The 19,655-nt window shown below is 45.1% G+C and overlaps 1 protein-coding gene across 1 annotated transcript in view; it reads right to left on the reverse strand.

Annotated features, from left to right (window-relative positions):
• Positions 1-19,655, reverse strand: part of LOC122814191 (histone H2A deubiquitinase MYSM1-like) — a gene marked incomplete in the record, with an annotated part of 897,734 nt that overhangs the window by 118,773 nt on the left and 759,306 nt on the right.

Raw genomic sequence — 19,655 nt, forward strand, 5'->3', positions numbered from 1 at the left:
TACACTCATTCATATTCTTAGGTTTTACAGCACGGGTGCCCCAACAGTCAACAGCTCTTGACTCTCACCTGAAGTGGGTTCTTCCTGCAGAAAACAGACAAGGATGCAAACATACATCCATTCATCATTCATATTTAGTGCTTGCTTAGACAAGAGATTTAATGTACAGCCTGGAATGACCATAAGAGATGAAAACAAATGAACAGAAAGCACAGAATGCCCCACATTTACACATTTATCTGGGGCATTCTTTTTATTGATAGAAATACCTTCACAAATTTTTTTAAGGCTATGGCCACACTTGTATGCAATTTCTGGACTTGCACCCAGTTTCTCAAACTTCCTTACTGGACGGCAAAATAGCTTCTATTAGTTTTAAAAACTGGCAGATTTTATCACTATCAGTACAAAAAGTAGTGGCAAAAGCGCCCCCAAAACTGTCACTGCTATCAATAAAAAGGATGACCCAGGTAAAATGTCTAAATGTGGGGCATTTGTACAGGTGATGGTGTTAAAGTCAAAGATATAACAATCAAAACTGGCGGGCACTGTAACTGCCATATGAGAGGCATTGTTTATATAGATGTTTGCATTCAATGTAGACAAAACAGAGTGCAAATTAAAACGCATTTATGAACATATGTACGACATTAGTAAACCAAAGTCAACCAATGCATTATATAAACACCTTTGTAGTTATAAAGATCATAGATTCGGCTTTTCTATCTTAGAAAGTACAGTTGTGTACACTTACCATAAATGTAGATGTTCGAGTGTATTCACTGTTGCAGTCATCACATTTGGGTTATCTGCCTGCAGGTAGCCCTCAGCTGGCCTAAATACCAGTCTTGGGATTTCTGCTTTGGATGCTTTCGCTTCTTTCATGACGTCAGGTCGTCAGGGGTATAAAACATGCAGCCAACGCCATTACATCAGTTTTTCTTGCCCCAGATGTCAGGTGCCCTCACAATAGGGAGCAATTACATGGTATGGAACACCCCCAGCAAAAAGCAGATACACATGATATAAAGTATGCCAAACAAAAAAGATAGATAAAAGTAAAGAGACGTCAGGGGGCTGGAGGGAGGGTAACCAGGACTGCAACAGTAAATACACCTGAATATCTACATTTATGGTAAGTGTATACAACTGTACTATGTTCTTCATGTTTCACTGTTGCAGTCATCACATTTGGGTTGATTTCCACAGCTAAGGAAGGGTGGAGGCATTTAAGGAGCATTGGGGCTAGCAATGAGGCCCTGTAAGACTGCTGTGGCAAACCCAGCTCTGGATTTAGAAAAGATAAGCAAGTGGTACTGTTCGGTGAAAGTATGCACAGAACTCCAGGTTGCAGCTTCCAGGATGTCCCTGGTAGGGACTCCTCTGAGAAAAGCAGTAGAGGTAGACGCAGCCCTGGTTGAATGTGTTCTTATCCCCTGTAGGGTAGGTTTTCCATGGTGATTGTAGCAGAAATGGATGCAATGTGCTATCCATTTGGAAATGGTTTGCTTTGAAATGGCCCACCCCCCCCGGCTCCTGCAGCAAAGCTGATTAGCAGTTGGTCAGATATTCTGAGAGGTTTAGTCCTGTCCGGATAGAATCTAAGCTGACTGTGCACATCCAGGGAATGCAATATCCTTTCCCCTTTATTCTGAGGATTAGGGAAAAAGGTAGGCAAATGAATGGACTGGTTCAGAGCCACACTAGATACTACCTTGGGTATAAATGATGGATTAGTCCTGAGGGAAACCCTGTCCGCATGGAAGATAATGAAGGGTTCCACTGCCTTAAGGGCCTGTAGTTCTGACACTCTTCTTGCAGAAGTGATGACTAGAAGTAAAGCTGTTTTCCAAGAAAGAAATTTCAACTCTGCTGTAGCAGCTGGTTCAAAAGGGGGGGAGAGTAAGTTTCTCCAACACAAAGTTTAGGTCCCAGGCTGGAGTGGGAGCTCTCCTGGGGGTCTTAAATTTTTGGCCTATCTAAGGAATTGTTTTAGCAACGGATGAGAGAAGAGGGGTGGCTCAGTATTGCAATGTGCTGACATGGCTCAGGCATGAATCTTAATTGACGAGAAAGATAGGCCCTTGTGGAGCATTTTTGTTAAATAATCTATAAAATGAGATAAGCTGGGCACCGTTGTGCCCACCCCCTTGAGACTGGCTCCAGGAACAGTATCTTTTCCACTTGTCTGAATAGGAATTTCTAGTACTAGGCCTCCTTGCCTCAAGAATGACATCCAGCACCTGCTTACTGAGGGTTGCTAGAGGTGAGCTCAGGGGATTAGCTAGGCTGCAAGGTTCAGGGTTTGAAGCAGAGGGTGCAGAATCTGGCCCGCCTTCTGGGACAGCAGGACAGGAGTCTGAGGCAAGTGCCATGGTTGTAGCACTGTCAGACTGTGCAAAAGGGGGTACCAGTGCTGGCGTGGCCAGTCCGGTGCAATCAGAATTGTCCTTGGCTTGTCCCGTTTGATCTTTAGCAGGACCTTTGAGAGGAGAGGCAGAGGGGGGAAGGCATAAACTGAGGGGTCTTCCCAGGTAAAGGACAGGGCATCCACTTTCAAAGCTTGGCAGTGGGGAGTTCTGGTGCAGTACTTTTTCAATTGGTGGTTCTGAGGGGAGGCAAACAGCACTACCTCTGGAGTCCCCCATTTATTCCTCAAGAACTTGAATATTTTGGGTTCTAGTTTCCATTTGTGTGGGTCCATGAGATTTCTGCTCAGTCATCTGCCAGTGAACTTAGTTTGCCTGGCAGGAGTTGAGCTTTTAGGTTCACTTGGTTGATCAAGGCTGTGTAACAGAGCCATGGCTAGTCTGCAGAGTGGGTAGGAATGAGCTCCCCCCTGCTTGTTTATGTACCCCATAACTGTGGTGTCTGTCTTTACCAATAGTTGTCCTGGAAGAATAAGGTCTTTGAAGGCTGTTAGAGCATTATGTACAGCTAACATTTCTTTTTGACTGATATGCAGGTGCATCTGTATTGGGTTCCATTTGCCCTGAATGCACTGCCCTGCCATGTGAGCCCCCCATGCATAGTCTGATGAATCTGTTGTTAGGGTTTGGGCAGTAGGGGGTAGAGTGAAAGGGAGTCCCTTGTTGTGGTTGCAGGCCTCTGCCCACCAAAGGAACTCTGCCCTTAGGCAAGGGATGATAGGAATCATTGTTTCCAGGTCCTGAGAATGCTGATACCATAGACTTTTTAGATAACATTGAAGTTTCCTCATATGCAGTCTTATATATGGAATTAACAGAATGCAAGAGGCCATGAACCCCAGGGCTTGCAGGATTTTCCTTGCAGATAGCTGGGTTTGTGTGGCCAGTAGGTTGAAGTAGGTTGTCAAACTTGTTTCTCTGGAGTGAGGAACGACATCTAGGAAGTTGTGTTCAAGCTTGCTCCCAGGAATATAATCTGTTAGCAGGGTACTAGGTATGATTTCTTCTCGTTGATGGTGTACCCCAGTGAAGTTAGAAGTCTCTTTGCAAATGCCAGGTGCTGTAACAGCAAATCCTGACTATCTGCCTGAATCAGGCAATCGTCCAAATATGGGAAAATCTGAATATTTCTCTGCCTGTAAAATGCAATGGCTGGAGCTGGGCACTTTGTGAATACCCTGGGTGCAGTAGATAAGCCAAAGGGAAGTGCAGAGAACTGATAGTGCATGGAGCCTGCCCCAAAGCATTGGTATTTCCTGCAAGACTCCCTTATTGGGATGTGCAAATAAGCTTCTTTTAAGTCTAGGGCTGCCAGCCAGGCATCCTTGGCTAGCATAAGAAGCTGTTGAGGAGTTAGCATTTTGAATTTTGGAGCCACCAAAAAGGTATTGGGGGGATAGACAGGTCCAGGATAGGACGCCAGGAGTTTTCTTTTCTGGGAACCAGGAACAGCCTTGAACAGAAACCTTGTCCCCTTTGTTCTGCTGGGACAGGTTGAATAGCCTTGATGCTAAGGAGAGAGAGAAAGTACAGGTGTGTACACTTACCATACATGTAGAGGTTCAAGTGTATTCACTGTTGCAGTCATTACATTTGGGTTATCTGCTTGCAGGTAGCCCTCAGCCGGCCTCCTGATTATCAACGTTGTGGGTCCTGTGTCAGTTGCTGTCTCTTCTTCCATGACGTCAGGTAGTCAGGGATGTAAAGCATGCAGCCGACGCCTTTACATCAGTTTTTCTTACCCCAGATGTCAGGTGCCCCCCATAATGGGAAGCAATTGTATACAAGCTTACACCTCCAATTATAAGCAAATACACCAGAAAGCTTAAATACAGTAAACAAGAAGAGAGGTATAGCAAATAGAAGTCAGGGGGCTAGAGGGAGGGTAACCAGGACTGCAACAGGGAATACACTCGAACATCTACATTTATGGTAAGTGTACACAACTGTACTATGTTCTTCGTGTTTCACTGTTGCAGTCATTACATTTGCGTAGATTCCCAAAGCTAAGGAAGGGAGGAGGCAATTCGAGAGCATTAGGGCCAGCTATTAGGTCCTGCAAGACTGCAGTGGCAAAACCAGCTCTGTACTTAGAAAAAATAGGTAAGTGGTAATGCTTGGTGAAGGTATGAACAGAACTCCAGGTAGCAGCTTCTAGGATGTCCCTGGCAGGGACACCTCTGAGAAAGGCTGTTGAAGTAGATGCAGCCCTGGTGGAATGTGATCTTATCCCCTGTGGGGTAGGTTTTCCATGGTGCTTATAGCAGAAATGAATGCAATGGCCTATTCATTTAGAAATGGTTTTCTTTGAAATGGCCTTCCCCTCTGCCCCTGCACCAAAAGCAACTAGCAGCTGTTCAGTTTTTGAGAGGCTTAGTCCTGTCCAAATAAAATCTAAGTTGTCTGTGCACGTCCAAAGAGTGCAATATTCATTTTTCTTTGTTCTGTGGATTAGAAAAGAAGGTTGGCAAATGAATGGACTGATTAAGGGCCACACTGGATACCACCTTGGGCATAAAGAAGGGACTGGTCATGAGGGACATCCTGTCTGCATGGAAGATGAAGGGCTCCACTGCCTTGAGGGCCAGTAATTCAGACACTCTTCTTGCTGAGGTGATGGCTAGAAGGAAGGCTGTTTTCCAAGGAATTTCAACTCTACAGTTGCAGCTGGCTCAAAGGGAGGTAGAGTGAGCTTTTCCAATACAAAGTTAAGGTCTCAGGCTGGAGTAGTGGCTCTCCTGGGTGGTCTTACATTTTTGACCCCTCTGAGGAATTGCTTCAGCAGTGGGTGAAAGAAGAGGGGTGGCTCTGTATTATATTGTGCTGAAATGACAGAGGCATGAATTTTAATAGAAGAGAAGGAAAGGCCCTTGTGAAGCATCTCTTAAGTATTGAAAAATATGCGGTAAACTGGGCACTGTTGTGCCCATCCCCAGAGTTTGGCTCCAGGAACAGAATCTTTTCCACTTTTCAGCATAGGATTTTCTAGTACTAGGCCTCCTTGCCTCCAGAATGACATCCAGCACTTGCTTCTGAGGGATGGCAATGGAGAGCTCAGGTAATTAAGCCAGGCTGCAAGGTTCAAGGTTTGAAGCTGTGGGGAGGGGGGGGCAGAACCAGGCCCTCCTGCTGGGACAGCAGGGAAGGGGCCTGAGGCAAGTGCCATGGTTCCAGCAGTGACACACTGCGCAAGAGGGGGTACCAGTGTTGGCGTGGCCAGTCTGGTGCAATGAGTATTGTCCTTGGTTTGTCCTGTTTGATCTTTAATAGAACTTTGGAGAGGAGAGGCAGAGGGGGAAAGGCATAAACTGAGAGGTTTTCCCAGGTGAAGGACAGGGCATCCTCTTTCCAAGCTTATCTGTAGGGAGTCCTTGTGCAGAATTTGTCCAATTGGTAGTTCTGAGGGGAGGCAAACAGGTCTATCTTTGGGCTCCCCCATTTGTTTCTCAACATGTTGACTATCTTTGATTCCAGTTTCCACTCATGTGGGTCCATGAGATTTCTGCTTAGGTCGTCTGCCAGTGAATTTAGCTTGCCTGGCAGGAAATGAGCCTGTAGGTGCACTAGGTAGCTCAAAGACTGTGTTTCACAGAGCCACGGCTAGTCTGCAGAGGGAATATGAGTGGGTTCCCCCCTGCTTGCTTATGTACCACATAACAGTGGTGTTGTCTGTTTTTACCAATAACTGTCCTGGAAGGATGTGGTTCTTGAAGGCTGTCAGAGCATTCTGTACAGCTAACATTTCTTTTTGATTGATATGCAGGTGCATTTGACTTGGGTTCCATTTGCCCTGAATGTACTGCCCTGCCAAGTGAGCCCCCCATGCATAGTCTGATGCGTCTGTTAGGGTTTGGGCGGCAGGGGGTAGAGTGAATGGCAGTCCCTTGTTGAGGTAGCAGGTCTCTGCCCACCAAAGGAATTCTGTCTTTATACAAGGGATGATGGGAATCACTGACTGCAGGTCCTAAGAATGTTGACACCATAGGCTTTTTAGATACCATTGTAGTTTCCTCAAATGCAGTCTTGCATATGGAATTAGTAGGATGCAAGAGGCCATGAACCCCAGAGCTTGCAGTATTTCCTTGCAGTTAACTGGGTCTTTGTGGCCAGTAATTTGAAGTAGGCTGTCAGATAAACTTGCTTCTCTGGCGTGAGGTAGGCCCATCTGGGAAGTTGTGTTCAAGCTTGCTCCCAGGAATACAATTTGTTGGCAGGTTACTACATGAGATTTCTTTTCGTTTATGGTGTACCCCAGTGAGGTTAGCAGTTTCTTTACAAATGCCAGATGATTTAATAGTATGTCTTGGCTTTCTGCCTGAATTAGACAATCATCCAGGTATGGGTATATTTGAATATTTCTTTGCCTGCAAAATGCAATGACTGGAGCTAGGCATTTTGTGAATACCTTGGGCGCAGTAGATAAGCCAAAGGGCAGTGCAGAGAACTGATAGTGCATATAGCCTGCTCTGAAGCGTAGGTATTTTCTGCAAGAATTCCCTATTGGGATGTGCAGGTAAGCCTTCCTTTAAATCCAATGTTGCCAACCAGGCATTTTTGCCCAGCATAGGAAGCAGCTAATGAAGAGTTAGCATTTTGAATTTTGGAATTACCAAAAAGGTTTTTAGGATAGATAGGTCAAGGACAGGATGCCGGGAGTTGTCTTTTCTGGGTACCAGGAAAAGGCTGGAGTAAAAACCTTGTCTCCATTCTTCTGCTGGGACAGGCTGAATAGCCCTGATACTTAGAAGGGAGAGAACCTGCTGTTGAGCCTCTGCCCACTGATTTGGGGATAGGTCTGGCCAACCTTTTGGGGTTGGGTAAGGTGTGGAAGTGGAATATGTATCCTTGGAAGACTATATTTTAAAACCCATTTGTCTTGGGTAATGAGTTCCCAGTTTTTTGCATGCAGGGCGATCTTTCCCCCAAAATGTGCGGTCAGTTGAGCAGGGCTTGGAAGGTTTAAGGTCAAGTCATTGAGACAGTTTACCATAGGGGGGGTGGTCTTACTACTTCCAGCTTTGGAAGAGGGAGTCCCCCCACTGCTTAGGCCTGTGAGTACCTTGAGACTGTTGGCCTAGGTGGTCTGCTGTTCCTGGATTTGGACCAAGAAGGCCTGGAAGAGACAGGAAAAGACCAATTCTTAGAAGGTCAATGCCTACTAAATCTGGGAGGCTGTACTTGCACGAAATCTTTAACAGTTTGCATAGATTTAGCTTTTTCCTCCACCTTTTTAAGAACTTCTGCTTTTTTGCCAAACAGGCGGTCTTGGTTTAAGGGAGCATCCAGTAATTTGGCTTTAACATGATCTGGCAGAGTTTGCTCCTTAAGCCAAGTAACAGCAGCCCTACAAGATGCCTCAAAGGAGTCAAAACCACATTGCAAAGTATGTTTACCAACTTGTTCAGGAGAATGCATTAAATCCTGTAATTCTTTATTTTCAGCACAGTCAGGAATCAACATCAGTTTCTGTTTAAGTAACCCTATAATATGCTGCTGGTACTTTAACATATGAAACTGGCAGTTTAAGGCCCTAATGGCCAAAGTAGCAGAAGTGTATACCTTCTTACCCCATCTGTCCAGGGCCCTGGAATTTCTATCAGAGGGGGTAGGATTTTTGGCAGTAGTAGCCTTAATGCCTTTGGGTCCCTGTGAAATGGTCTCTGGGTCCGCAGTAGGATTCTTAAAGAGGAACTTGTGAGAATCAGGTACTCTAATACCTATCAGGTTTCCTGGGAGCTGGAGGTAAGGTGTCTGGGGCCAGGCTAGATTCCAAGAAGGCATCATCTACAATGTCCAGGGGGGAATAGCTAAAGGCCTGTGTTGAGGCAGGAGTAAGAATTCTCTAAGCCTCTTTATGGAGTCAGAGTAATCCTGGCTTTCCCAGTGGAAATGCTCCCTAAGAGTGTGCAAAGTTTCACCAAAAGAGAAATCTTCTGGAGGGGAAGCAGAGGGAATGGAGTCCTCTGCATCACAATCCTCATAAGTAGATAAGGGCAAATCCTGGTCATCAGAAGAAAAAGAAATTTCAGAAACCTGATCAGAAGGAAAATCAGTTCTACATCTCTTAGGAGAAGGGTGGCTTCCCCGAATTAGAGTAATAAGGTCTTCAGCCATTCTTATCATTTGTTTTTTAGGCATATGGGCCTGACCATGCAGTTTGGACGTCGGTTTTCTAGGCGTGGATAGAGTCTTAGGCCTTGAAGAAGAAGATGGCATTGGTTTAATAAGCAAGTCAGTAGGCCTGAATACACCCTCAGAAGCCGGTGCCTGCACAGCAGCTCTGGACCCATCCAAGGTAGACAGATCCGCAGGTCTCAGTAGAGGCCTGCGAATCTGAAGTAGCGGGTATAATGGGCTGCGAAAGCGCATCACTGAGTACCGGCGAACTGGCGACTGGCTTAACGGAAACATCGTCAGCAGCTTTGGACCTATGCGGTCTGTCTCTGTCTTTATCTTTATGTTTTGTCAGAATGTTGGTAGTCGGATGGCTTACCGAAGCCATTTCTAGATAACTGAACAGAGTACCAAAATAGATGCGAAAATGAACAGACTACGAATAGTACGAGGATTGAATAAGGCACAAAACTGACAGCGAGGGAAATTGTGGTCTGGACCTAAGCAAGGAATGCAGTATGAATGAAAATCTTTATGAGGTATTTGCTTTCCACAAGAAATACAATTGTTAACTTTTACTGACATCTGTTTAGAGCAAGAAAAAGGATCCCCAACGGAGTACTTAGCGTTTTTGAAGACTTCGGTTCTGAAACTTCTGCTTCGGGCATCGCACAGCAAGAAAGACTGATGTAATGGCGTAGCTGCATGCTTTATACCCCTGACTACCTAACGTCATGGAAGAAGAGACAGCAACCGACGCAGGACCCAAGACTTTGATAAGCAGGCCGGCTGAGGGCTACCTGCAAGCAGATAACCCAAATGTAATGTCTGCAACAGCGAAACACGAAGAACATCTTGTTTTTGGGCCTCCGCCCACTGGTTTGGATGGAGGTCTGGCCATCCACTTGGGGGTGGGAGAGAGTGGAAGTGGAATCGGTATCCTAGGGAAACTGTTTAAAACCCATTTGTCTTGGGTAATTAATTCCGTTTTTTGCATGCAGGGCGAGCTTTCCTCCTAAAGGTGCAAGTAGTTGAGCAAGGCTTGGAAGAGTTAAGGATAAATCATTGTGCAGTTTTTCCATGGGGGGGTGGCTTACTACTCCCTGCTTTGGAAGTGGGAGCCCCCCACTGCTTCGCTCTGTGCATAGCCTGAGACTGAAGTCTTGGTGGTCTGCTGCTCCTGGGTTTGAACTGAGGAGGACTGGAACGGACCAGTTCTTTGAAGGCCAGTGCCTACTGAATCTAGGTGGCTGTACTTTTAAGAAATCTTTAACAGTTTGCACAGATTTAGCTTTTTCCTCTATTCTTTTGAGGGCGTCTTCCACTTTGCTGCCAAAAAGGCAGTCTTGGTTTAAGGGTGCATCCATTAATTTAGCCTTAACAATCTAGCAAGTTTTGTTCCTTAAGCCAAGCATGCCTTCTAAGTACAGACCCAGTGACAACAGCCCTGCAAGATGCTTCTAAAGCATCAAAAAGTACAGTTTTGTACCAACCATAAATGTAGATGTCCGACAGGAATGCATCTGCAGTCCTAACAAATGGGTTGTCCTGTCGTCAGGCAGCCCTTCGGTCAGCCGGATTCCAAAGTCTGGGTCTGGCCTCGGCTGGTGTCGCACTTCACCCGACGTCATAGCTGCAGTTATTCGGGTATAAAGGCATCAGCCAACGCCATTTTCCTCAGTGTTTCTTGCCCCAGATGCCAGGTGCCCTCTTGGAAGGCTAAATTTGGATAAATGCCAATGTTTCCAAATGATAGAGAGCAAACTCAAAAAATAAGCATGTATGTACATATACACAAACAAATACACCATAATAGACCCCCCCCAGCTAGCTATAAGATGGGCAAATACCCTAGGAGTACCACAGAGGGGAAGGCGGGTGGGTAATCCTGACTGCAGATGCATTCCTATCGGACATCTACATTTATGGTAGGTACAAAACTGTACTATGTCCTTCAAGGATGCATCTGCAGTCCTAACAAATGGGTAGAATACCATAGCCAAACTAGGGGAGGAGGTAAAAGGAAAGATTATGGTGTAGTTAGGATCCCTTGCAAAACAGCAGAGGCAAAACCTGCTCGGGATCTAGAGTATAAAGGTAAATTATAATGCTTGGCAAATGTATGCACGGAGGTCCAAGTAGCAGCCTCTATAATGTCCTTGATCGCCACTCCTCGTAAGAAAGCTGTGGTAGTGGCTGTAGCCCTTGTAGAGTGAGGCCTGATGTTCTCTGGAGTGTTCTTTCCATGGTAAGAGTAACAAAATCTAATGCAATTTCCTATCCACTTGGAGATTGTATGTTTTGAAATTGCTTTTCCTTCCCTTCCTGTTGCATATGCTACCAGTAGCTGGTCAGTTTTCCTATTGACCTTTGTCCTGTCCAGGTAGTAGCGTAACTGTCTATGTACATCCAAGGTATGCAACAGTCTTTCTCCCCTGTTCTGTGGGTTGGGGAAGAATGTAGGTAGGTGAATAGCCTGATTTAGAGATACTCTGGATACCACCTTAGGCATAAATGTAGGATTTGTTCTCATGGACACTCTATCTTGATGGAAGATCAGGAAGGGTTGCACTGCCATTAATGCCTGTAGTTCTGAAACCCTTCTTGCTGAAGTGATTGCCAGCAGGAAAGCAGTCTTCCATGATAAGTATTGCAACTCTGCTGTTGCTGCTGGTTCGAAAGGAGGAAGTGTCAATTTTTCTAGCACAAAGTTCAAGTCCCATGCTGGCAATGGTGGTTTCCTTGGAGGTTTTACATTTTTAATTCCCCTCAGAAACTGCCTGAGCAGAGGGTGTGAGAAGACAGGAGGATCCAAGCTGTATTCTGCTGAAATAGCTGATGCATGTATCTTGATGGAAGAGTAGGACAGGCCTGAGTGGAAAAGCTCCGCCAAATATTCCAGGATGTTGGCTATGTTTACCAGTGAGACATCTTCCCCCTTTGCAGTACTCCAAATGTGATATCTTTTCCATTTTGCTGCATATTTTTTTCTTGTTGAGGGTCTGCGAGCCTCCAGGATGATGTCTTTAACCCTTTGTGATAAATTTGGGTTAATTGATCTTATGCAATGTTCCAGGCAGTCAGCTGCAGTTTTTTCAGGTTTGGATGCAGGATGTTGTAGTTGTTCTGTGTTAACAGTAATGGAACCAGGGGTAGTGTCCATATTTGTTCCCGAGACATGCTCCTTAGCAATGGGTACCAGTGTTGCCTTGGCCAGTCTGGAGCTATCAGAATGATCCGTGGACGGTCCTCTTTGATCTTCAATAGCACCTTGTGCATCAAAGGAAGTGGTGGGAATGCATATGCTGTCAGGTTTTTCCAACTGAAAGATAGGGAGTCCACCTTCCAAGCAAGTGGGTGGTACGTCCTTGTGCAGAATTTCTTTAGCTGGTGATTCCGAGGGGATGCAAATAAGTCTATTTCTGGGAGTCCCCATTTTCTTGTAAAGGCTTTGAAGATGTCCGGATGCAGCATCCATTCGTGGGCATCTGTGGTAGTCCTGCTTAATATGTCTGCTAGGATGTTTTCTTTTCCTGGTACAAAAATTGCTTGTAACTGAATGTTGTAGCTCAGAGCCACATTCCATAGGTCCAGTGCCATCCGGCATAGACGGTATGAATGTGTGCCTCCCTGTTTGTTGATGTACCACATCACTTGGCGTTGTCTGTCCTTATCATCAACTGACCTTCTCGGAGAAATGGTCTGAATGTCTGGATTGCTAATTTTACTGCCAGCATTTCCTTTAGATTTATGTGCAGACGCAGCTGGTCTTGAGTCCATAAGCCTTGTATGCACTTGTCCAGCATATGGGCCCCCCAACCGAGGTCTGAGGCGTCCGTCGTGATGGTTTGGCTTGGTTGAATGCTGTAGAAGGGCAATCCTGTGTTTGATTGGCAGGCCTGAGCCCACCATAGGAACTCTTGCTTCAGACATGGGATTATTGGAATTTTGGTTTCTAGGCTGTGCTTGTGTTGAGACCATAAATTTTTTAGGTACCACTGTAGCTTTCTCATATGCAGTCTGGCATGAGGTACCAATATTATGCAGGATGCCATGAAGCCCAGGGCTTGCAGTACTTTTCTTGCTGTTAGATGGTTCTGCTTTGTTAATGCCAAGAAGTAGAGAGGTAGTTGCTCTTGTTTTTCTACGGTTAGGAATGCCATTTGCTTTGGTGTGTCCAGCTCTGCACCCAAAAAGGTTATTCTTTGGGATGGTATCAGCCATGATTTTTTTATATTGACTGTATATCCCAGGGCTTGTAGCAGGTAAATGACTTTTTGTAGGTCTTCTGCTAGCTTGTTTATGTTGTCCGCTTGTATCAGGCAGTCGTTCAGGTAGGGGTAAATTTGGATTCCCTGAAGCCTGCAATGAGCAATTACTGATGCCAGGCATTTTGTGAACACTCTGGGCGCAGTAGATAAGCCAAAGGGCAATGCTGAGAATTGATAATGCTCTGATCCTGCAAGAAATCTGAGGTATCTTCTGCAAATTGGTCATATGGGGACGTGCAGGTATGCCTCCTTGAGATCTAGAGTTACCAGCCAAGACTCCTTGCCCAGCATGGGAAGGAGCTGCTGTAGAGTCAGCATTTTGAATTTTGGAACAATGAGGAATGTGTTTAAAGCGGACAGGTCGAGAATAGGCCTCCATTTGCTCTCTTTTCTTGGTACTAGGAAGAGTCTTGAGTAAAATCCCTTTCCTTGTTCCATAGATGGTACCTTTTCCACAGCTCTCATCCTTAATAATTGAGATATTTGTTTTAGAGCTTCTGCCTTTTGATTTGGTGGTAGGTTTGGCATTCCTCTTTTTCCTGGTAGAGTATGGAAATGAAACCTGTAACCTTGGTCTATAGTTTGCAAAATCCACTTGTCCCTTGTGATATAATGCCAGTTCTTTGAAAATAAAGCTATCTAGCCTTCCACCTAAGGGTGCTTCTAGCTGTTCCCTGGTAGGCGGTGCCAGAGCCAAGTCACTGTGATTGTCCTGTTGCAGTGGTGGTGGCTGTGTCTGTGCCTCGCTGGTTATTACCCTGCCACTGGCGTCCCCTGTAGGCACCCCTGGATTGGTTTCTGCCTCTTGACCGCCTATTCCTGCCTCTCTGTGCTTTAGAGGAGTCTGGAAAGGACCAATTTTTGGAGGGCCAATTCCTGCTAAACCTTGGAGGTTGGACCTGTAAGAAATCTTTCACTGTTTGTACAGATTTTGCCTTCTCCTCCATCTTCTTAAGTACTTGTTGCGCAGGAGAACCAAATAAACTGGCCTTGTCCATGGGAGCATCTAATAGTTTTGATTTGACATGGTCCGGTAAGGCCTGCTCTTTCAACCATGCATGCCTTCTGATAATGGTGCCAGTCATGGCTGATCTAAAGGAAGCCTCCAGTGCATCATAGCCACATTTCAAAGAATGGTTACTAACTTGCTGAATGTTATGTACCATTTCCTGAACATACTTCTTATCAAATGGCTCATCAGAGGACAGTTTTTTAGTTAACTGGTCTAGCATATATTCTTGATATTGTATCATATGAAATTGACAGTTCAAAGCCCTAGCTGACAAAGTAGCAGAAGTGTAAACTTTTTTACCCCATCTCTCTCTAAGGACCTGGATTCCCTTTCAGAGGGGAGGGGGTTTTTAGCAGAGGTAGATGCTACAGCCTTAGGTCCCTGGGAGATAGTTTCAGGATCTGCAAAAGGAGCCTTGTATAAATGGTGATGTGTGTCCGGGACCCTGTAGAACCTATCGGGCTTAGCAGGGGCCGGAGGTAAAGAATCAGGAGCAGTACAAGCATCATTAAATGCATTATTTACAACAGACAGAACTGGAGGTATAGCTAAAGGCCTATGTTGTGGTAAATGCAAAAAGGTTCTAAGCCTTTTCCTGGAGTCTGAAAAATCCTGGCCCTGCCACTGAAATTGTTCCCTCATGGCATGCAAGGTTTCCCCAAAGGAAAATTCCTCAGGTGGAGAGGCAGAAGGGATGGACTCTTCAGCATCAGAGTCTTCGTAAGGGGAATAAGGAGCCTCTGGAGGGTCTGTATTATCTGAATCATCAGAGGAATCATCTGTGGACACTGGCTCAGGGGGCTCTACTCTAGGCCTCTTCTCTGGAGGTGGATGAGAGGCCCTGTCTGGATGAGGTTGGGATCCCAAGAAATAAGATCCTCTGCCAAAGAAAGCACTTGGGAACTGGAACTGGGCCTGTGAGAGGGGGTCCTAGCAGGCACAGTTTTGGTAGCTTTAGCTGCTTTAGCCCTGGCAAAGGCCTTAATGGACATGGCTGCAGGAGGCCTAGCAGCTCCACGTGCAGGAGTAGAAGTATCCAAGGGAATAGTGTCAGATAATTCCTGAGAAATCGCAACAGCAGGTTGGATTTCAGAAGCCGATTCCACGAGGTTAGAAGGAGCCTCGGTAGAAGGCATGCTTTCGGCTGAAGGAAGAACCGCTTGCTCGGTTTCAGCCAAAACAGAGACACTCGCGGTTGGCTTAACCGCGGTTTCGGCCGAAAACGCGGACCGCGAGTGTCGGTCCTTTTCCTTGCGTTTTTTGGATATTTGTGAAGTCGGAGGATCAGACGGCATAATATAAGCAAAATCAGAGCCGAAAAACTGCTCAGCAAATTCCGACCGACGTCTAAGCGTCCGTCGGTTAAAAGAAGCACAGGCTAGACAAGCTGCTACGTCGTGGTCTGGGCCTAAACAAGGTAAGCAGTAAGAGTGGAAATCTTTATGAGGTATTTGTTTCCCACAAGTTAAACAGTTATTCACTTTTTCTGACATCGGCTGAGGCAAGAAAGAGTCCCCAACGGGGTACTTAGCTTTTTAGAAGTCTTCGAAGTAGTATTCGGTAGTAGTAATCTCTGGTTCTGACCGACCGGCACTTGCGAACAGCTTCTGCTTCGGGCGCCACGCGGCAAGAAAGACTGAGGAAAATGGCGTCGGCTGATGCCTTTATACCCGAATAACTGCAGCTATGACGTCGGGTGAAGTGCGACACCAGCCGAGGCCAGACTCAGACCCAGACTTTGGAATCCGGCCGACCGAAGGGCTGCCTGACGACAGGACAACCCATTTGTTAGGACTGCAGATGCATCCTTGAAGGACATCCACATTGCAAAGTATATTTACCAACTTGGTCAGCAGAATGCATTAACTCTTGTAAATCTTTGAGTTCAGCAGTCAGGAATCAACATCATTTTCTGTTTAAGTAGTCCCATAATATGTTGCTGATACTTTAACATATGAAACTGGCAATTTAAAGCCCTAATGGCCAGAGTACTAGAAATATACATCTTCTTATCCCATCTGTCTGAAGCCCTAGAATGCCTGTCAGAAGGGGTAGGATTCTTGGCAGTAGTAGCCTTAATGCTTTTTGGTCCTTGGGAAATGGTCTCTGGATCCACAGTAGGATTCTTGAAGAGGAATTTGTGAGTCAGGTACTCTATAGTACCGGTCTGGTTTCTTGGGAGCTGGAGGCAAAGTGTCTTGGGTAAGGCTGGATTCCAGGAAAACATCTACAATCTCCAGAACAGGAGGGATAGTTAGAGGTCTGTGCTGAGGCAGGTTTAAGAATTCCCTAAGTCTCATTTGGACTGTGAATATTCCTAGCTTTCCCAGTGGAAATGTTCCCTAAGGGTATGCAAGGTTTCACCAAAAGAAAAATCATATGGAGGGGAAGCAGAGGGAATGGAATCCTCTGCATCAGAATCCTCATAAGTAAATTAGGATAAATCCTGGTAGTCAGAAGGAATAGTGATTTCAGATTCCTGATCAGAAGAATAAGAAAGAAAATCAGTACTAGGTCTCAGAGGGGGGAGTCTGGCTTCCTCTAATTAAGGTAATAAGGTCTTCAGCCATTCTAATAATTTGTTTTTGAGGCATGTGGGCCTGAGAATGCGCTTTGGTCATCGGTTTTCTAGGCGTAGTGTGAGCTTTAGGCCGGAGGAATTCGGTATTTTTAGCTTGAAACAAAGTCGTCGGTTTAATATGAAAATCTGTAGGCCTGAATGCACCCTCAGAAGCGGTACCTGCACAGCGGCTCCGGACCCATCCAAGGTAGAGACATCCGCAGGTTCCATAGTCGAAGAAGCATCTTGCGGCATACCGGACTTCAAATGGGTCTTAGCAGAGGCCTGCAAATCTGTAGAAACGGGCATCAGGGGCTGCGAAAGCACCTCACTGAGTACCGGCGGACTGGTGACTAGCTTAACAGAAGCGTCAGCAGCAGTTTTGGACCTATGCGATCTGTCTCTGTCTTTATCCTTACGTTTTTTCGGAAGATCGATAGCTGAATGGCTTAACATAGCCATTTCGTAGTACGGAGATAGAGAACAAAGGTATTTAGCTACAAAAATAGCCCGACTAGTTCAGGCATTGAACAAGGCACAAAACTGACAGCGAGGGATGTTGTCGTCTGGGCCTAAACAGGTGATGCAGTAAGAATGAAAATCTCTGAGGTATTTGCTTTCCACAGGCAAGACAATTATTCATTTTTTCTGACATCATTTAAAGCAAGAAAAAAAGGATCCCTAACAGAGATCTTTCTGAAGACTTCACGTCTGAAACTCGAAAACGAAAATTTCAGGAGTTGGCCGAATGGCACTTGCGAACTGCTTCTGCTTCGGGTAACACACGGCAAGAAAGACTGATGTAATGACGTCGACTGCATGTTTTATACCCCTGACGACCTGATGTCATGGAAGAAGCGACAGCATCCGACGCAGAAATCCTAAGACTCTGATATTCAGGCCAGCTGAGGGCTACCTGCAGGCAGATAACCCAAATGTGATGACTGCAAGTGAAACACGAAGAACATCAAGTTGAACATAGCCCGAGAGGTGGTCCTTGGACTACAATTCTCGAACAAAGAGAACTGTGGTGGCAGGTTTACCTTAATGCTTCTGTGTTTCCTGGACTTAATATTGTCAGTGTCAGTAGTTTACTTAAAATGAGGGTGTTTGAAAGGTAGTGTTATATACATTGTTTTTAATTTTAATTTTATATGGCGATCTGTTCATATATGCAATAGTACTTGTGTCCGTTAATACTGTATACATATATATTTTTTTTCATTAGCATTCCTGAACTGCTCATATTATGTCTAATATTTAACTGGTAGTATCACATGGCTAAGTAGGGTATTTATATAATCCATTCATTTTCTGTTGAATTTATCTGAGCAAGTCTATTAGTCAGTGGATGAAAGTACTAATTTTTACTGTTTTATTTTTATAAATAAAGGCTCCATGCATAAGTGCTTTCTGTTTGTTTTTTTGTTTTCATCAGCTTTAATAGTTTATGACCATAAGAGACATCAAGGAACAGAGGAGGCAGATTAGGTAAAGAAGCATACACTGCACAGGAGCCTCTCAAAAGGCCCACCGATACTGTGAGTATTCACCTATCTGTTACACTTTACTTCAGAAAGGGAATCTTCTGCAATGGGTATCAACTCAGTAGAATTTCGCACAGTATGTCAAAATCCAAGAAAATAGAAGAAGCCCTCTCAAAAGATGCGCAGACTGCAGTGCTATCTGATGTTATATATTAATGGCCAAGTAGATGTTGTACAGATGTAATCAGTGAACGCATTCCTGAAATAAACACTGAAACCAGTTGGTTACATAAGAGACAGACAGAGACAGAGAGAGGACTAGGGGGTCTCCTTATCATAAGTGAGAGACCCATAACTGCAAGCCTCACAACTTACAAAAAGAAAACACCAATTTAGAATGAAATACAGTGAATTATGAAATGGGCTGTAATACCACTAGAATATTTAAGTGGACTACTTTGCTCTGCACCCTCTCGCATCCCTGCAACTTAAACATACTAACTCTGAGAACAATGTACCTCAGAGTAGAAGAAATACCCTGCCATACAACAACTACAGGCTTAGTACATATTCCTCATACTACCACTTACAGTCACACTGTTCACTGAGTTTGGGAAGTAGGATGGAAGGATACATGAATCTGGAAGATGGGTGTGATTCTGAGCAATGACTGCTAAACATGAATTCAGGAAAAGGAGTGTCAGGCAGTGGGGCTGTTCATGAGATCAGGTGCCACAAATCCACCCATCCTCAACCACTTTTTCCCATTTTTGCACTGTCACATTCTGCAAATCTGATACAGGAATGTGGGATGTTCACTAAATTAAATTTAAACTTCTAGTATTGGCAGTACCATTCTGGGATATAACTTTTAGAATAAACCCCTTATGGGTCTAGGTCATGAACTCTGAAGTATCACTGCATAATTTTATCTTAAAATGTGATTTTGCAGTACTTGACTTGCCCAACCCGGGGTGAAGAAGGCAGCTTGATCTGATGCAGTATTAGCTTCTACCAGAAAAAGAGAGAGAGAAGAGCAACAGAGGTGTAAGGCATACAGCACACAGATTGAGGGCATGCCTCATTTTCGAGGCATATACTAGCTTCTACTAGATAGAAGAGTGACAGTGTTGTAAGGCATACAGCTTACAGGCTGAGGACATGCCTTACTTTTGAGGTAGACTTCAGAATGTATGTGCAAGGGAGTATACACACAAGGAGGGGTGGGGGTGGGCAGTCCTTGCATCTTTCACATCAAGCTCCTAAAAAGCACAGTTGTGTACATTTACCATAAATGTAAATGGTCGAGTGTATTCACTGGTGCAGTCATTACATTTGGGTAATCTGCTGGCAGGTTGCCCTCAGTCGGCTTGATTAACAAAGTCTTGGGTCCTGCGTCGGTTGCTGAGGGTGCAGAATTTGGTTGTTCTGCTGAGACAGTAAGAAAGGTGTCTGAGGCAGGTGCCATGGAGAAAGTTGTGACAGACTGAGTAGGAGTGGGTACCAGTGTTTGCGAGGCCAGTCTGGAGCCAGTAAAATCATCTTTGGTTTGTCCTATTTGACTTTTAGTAGAACTTTGGAGAGCAAAGGCAGAGGGGGAAAAGCACAGACTGATGGGTCTTCCCAGCTGAAGGGCACAGCATCCACTTTCCAGGCTTTTTTGTGAGGTGTTCATGTGCAAAATTTGTCCAACTGGTAGTTCTGGGGTGAGGCAAAGAGATCTATGTCTGGGCTCCCCCATTTGCGTGTCAACATGTTGAAATTCCGTGGTTCCAGTTTCCA

The sequence above is a fragment of the Protopterus annectens genome, chromosome 10.part0, assembly GCF_019279795.1.
Source record: "Protopterus annectens isolate FY-2018-M chromosome 10.part0, PAN1.0, whole genome shotgun sequence".
Lineage (NCBI taxonomy): Eukaryota > Metazoa > Chordata > Ceratodontiformes > Protopteridae > Protopterus > Protopterus annectens.